Source organism: Bos taurus, chromosome 22 (genome assembly GCF_002263795.3).
Source record: "Bos taurus isolate L1 Dominette 01449 registration number 42190680 breed Hereford chromosome 22, ARS-UCD2.0, whole genome shotgun sequence".
Taxonomy (NCBI): domain Eukaryota; kingdom Metazoa; phylum Chordata; class Mammalia; order Artiodactyla; family Bovidae; genus Bos; species Bos taurus.
The window spans coordinates 38193112-38197197 of NC_037349.1; positions in this window are offsets into that span (position 1 = coordinate 38193112).

Consider the following 4086-nt stretch of genomic DNA (forward strand, 5'->3'; position numbering starts at 1 on the left):
AGTCACCTTGATCCATCACTGAGGGAAGCTCATGACCTTAGAGAAGTCAGCTCTCTGAAGCTGAGGCAAGTCCTAAAGGAATTGGTGAGAGAAATCTGTCTGCTAAGGGCACTTTCAGCAGCTGCAGCAACAGCTTGCAGAGGGACATGGGTGGCTCATCACGGTGCTCACTGCAATCATGATATATGTGCCTGGCACCTCATAGGCAATTAATAACTAAGAGCCACTAGCTGGCTCTGGCTCCAGGCCACTCTACAGCATGGCTGTGATCTCTCTCCCTGTAACCATGAGGGAGCTTCATCCCCTGCAGCCTCCAGCTTCAGAGAGCCCCAAACTGAAACTAGTAGACACAGGGTGAACCTCAGGAAACCATCAGATCAATGTCCTAATGTTTACTGGGCGGTGGGTCTTGTTCTTAACAGACCATTTCTAGGAGCTCTGGATCATGCAGGGGTCTCTCCGGAATGCCTGGGGTCTGGCGCAAAAGAGGAAGACTGACGTGTGTGCTGCCAGGCACTGTTTCCTTCCCCAGGGTTTCTTTCTTGGTCTTCGGTTAGCACAGAGCTGTCTGCTAGCTGCAGCTGACCTGTCAGTGATGGTCTACAGCCCGAGCCAATAAAGCAGGCAGCTGTTCATGGTGGAGGTAGCGTTCTCCATCAGGGAAGGCTCAGCCAGCTCCTCCAATTCAGGCAAGGACAAGCCTACTAATCCTCAACCGCCACGCTGTACAGAAGAAATCAGGTCAAATGAATATCACAGGCAGCCTTGAAGGAAAAGAAATGACCAGAGCTGAGCCTCAGGGAAATGTGAAAAGGGAGGACGGCTGATTTTTCTTGCCTGGCAGTGAAGGGTTTATGGACAGACTACACTTAGGAGCTGATTAACTCCCCCTTCCCTCTGCCTTTCTCAGGCATTGCCCGGAATTTATACGTAGAATTGGTGTGATTGTCCTATTGTAACAACTAAGGGACAGCAGTAAGCATACCAGCATTGCAGGGACTTTCATTCATTTATTCATTTAGCAAATATGCTGCGCTAAGCATACAGCTACAGCAGGAAGCAGACAGCTGTCCATCTTCCTAGCCACAGACTATGATATTACAGGGCCCGTATCTCACAACTGAAATTTGCCTCCCATGTTAAGAGCATTGACCTCGATTCCCTAATCCTCACCACCACCATTTCATTTTGACCTCTTCACCTCCCACCATGGATCTCTACCCACTCACTATTTATTTGTTGTTGTTTACAGCATCGAAAACCCCCAAGTTTGTTGCATGTTAAACTGTAGAAAGATAGGCAGCCTTCTACCCTGTCTCCTGCTTCACATCTTTAACTAATGTTGTCCTTGAGGGTCACCCAGCTTCTTGCAACCCTTGTTCATCAGTAGCCCTGTTCATTTTCAGACAGATCTGAGTGACAGAATTTTATTATTTACTCTCAGCTAAAATCAATTTGCTCTCTCACAGCCTATCTCCAGAGTGTGACTCCCACTTCCTTCCAGTCTCTCCTCCAAGTGTCTGTCTTTCTAATTAGGCTACTAACTTCCTTTTAGGTCCTTGAATGTACCAAATTCTTTCCACCTTTACTGTTCACTTTGCTTGACATGCATATTCCTTCGGTTCATAGGGCTGTGATGAAGGCATCTTTCAGGTCTCAATTTAAATGTCACTTCCTCAGGAAAATCTTTTGTAAATCCTGAAATTATATTAAAATACTGCATCCTGTGACTCTTTCCTCTCAGTTTATTAGACGGGTCAGTGAATGAAATGGTTTCCGTGTGGTTTCTGATACCATCTTTGGGGCTTCACTAAATAGACCTGGTTCCACTTCTTTTTGAGATCCCTTCCATTATTTGAATAACAGGTTTGTACCCTGTCTGACTTTTTTGCAGTCTGAACATCCTCAGCTCCTTCTGTGTTCCACTGAAGATCAAAGCATCAGCATGGCCTCTATTGTCCATAAGGCACCTTTCATAGTTCTATTTGATTCAAGCTGGTTTTGAACAGAACAGAATTTAAAGCATGGGAAGAAAAGAATCCTTGACAGAGGGCCAGCTGTGAATGAAAGGAGCAAGGGATGGAAACAATGACAGGAAATCAATATAGTAATATTGCCAGAAGCGGCTAAGTATAGAAAAGCCTCACATTTATGATATTTATACCCTTCTTGCAAATACCAAAAGACATTTTCCAGCCAGCCCTTTCCCCAGGAGGTCTAAAGTTCCTCTTGATACGGGGTGAGTCTGTATGTAAAACTGACATTATTAAATAGTAATGGCTTAGAGCCTTTTGAAACTTCTTTACTTTTAATATTTGTAAAAGTGATGAAGTCAGTCATAGTGCCTGGGTCCTCCTCCTGTCTCTTACCCTTCTTTAGATCTAGAATCTTGCTTTAAAGAACCATTTCAACTCTGAGAGTTAGTTTCCTCATCGGTTAAAAAGAGGATGATAGCCCCTGTGTTGCATGCATGCTCAGTCACTCCAGTTGCGTCCAACTCTTTTCGATGCTATGGACTGTAGCTGCCAGGGTCCTCTGTCCATGAGATTCTCCAGGCAAGAATACTGGAATAGGTAGCCATTCCCTTTTCCAGGGGATCTTCCTGACCCAATGGTTGAACCCAGCATTGCAGGTAGATTCTTTACCACTGAGCCACTGGGTAAGCCCAACCCCTGTGTTAGTTGTCCATAAAAGATCAAATGATATAAAGCAAGCTGATGTACCATACAAATATAAGGTATGTTTAGGGAGATGATTTTACTTAGGGAATAATAAGAAACATGTTTTAAGTGAACCATCATGTTTTAATTGAATGTAGCTCTGGGAAGGATTTAATGTAAACTTTAAACAGCTCACATTTTCACAAGTGGGATATTGAGGGATATTTCTAGGGCTGTTGATTTGGTTTCAGAAGGCAGCCGGTGTGTGATAAGATTAGCAAGTAAGATTCTCTGACGGTGAATTCCAGTTTATGGAGGCAGACATCTCACCCCCAGAAGTGTGACTTTTCCTAACACACACAGAATCAGATTTTGGACTGAGAAATCCTTTAAAGAGTTACTTTATTTCCATGTTGACATGAAAAGCCCTCCTTTCTATAGGTCAAGGAAAAAATGGATACAACATGATATTTGGGCAGTATATTTAGTGGTTCAAAGCCAGCTTTTGAAATCAGATAGACAGTGGTTCCAGTCCTAGCTCTGTGTCATGTAAGTTGTATGGTCTTGGCCATGTTGTCATTAAGCCTAGTTTTCCTCATCCAAAAAGGTAACTATATATCTCTCTATGTCTGTCTATATCTATCTTCATACAGTGCTTTGGCATATAGTAGGAGCTCAATAAATTAAAGTTGTTTTCTTTGGTTTGAGGCAGAACTAAGGAAATATCTCATGCAATTATAAATACTGCAATGTAAATTGATATTTACTACAAATGTCTAACTTAAGTTCTACAAGGAAAGAGTCAAGAACAAAAAATGAGTTTTAATACAATGATGAAAACATTTTTAATTTGTAATAGGAACTCATAGATCAGATCAGATCAGGTCAGATCAGTCGCTCAGTCGTGTCCGACTCTTTGCGACCCCATGAATTGCAGCACGCCAGGCCTCCCTGTCCATCACCAACTCCCGGAGTTCACTCAGACTCACGTCCATCGAGTCAGTGACGCCATCCAGCCATCTCATCCTCTGTCGTCCCCTTCTCCTCTTGCCCTCAATCCCTCCCAGCATCAGAGTCTTTTCCAATGAGTCAACTCTTCACATGAGCTGGCCAAAGTACTGGAGTTTCAGCTTTAGCATCATTCCTTCCAAAGAAATCCCAGGGCTGATCTCCTTCAGAATGGACTGGTTGGATCGCCTTGCAGTCCAAGGGACTCTCAAGAGTCTTCTCCAACACCACAGTTCAAAAGCATCAATTCTTTGGTGCTCAGCCTTCTTCACAATCCAACTCTCACATCCATACATGACCACAGGAAAAACCATAGCCTAGAGTAGACGAATCTTTGTTGGCAAAGTAATGTCTCTGCTTTTGAATATGCTATCTAGGTTGGTCATAACTTTCCTTCCAAGGAGTAAGCGTCTTTTAA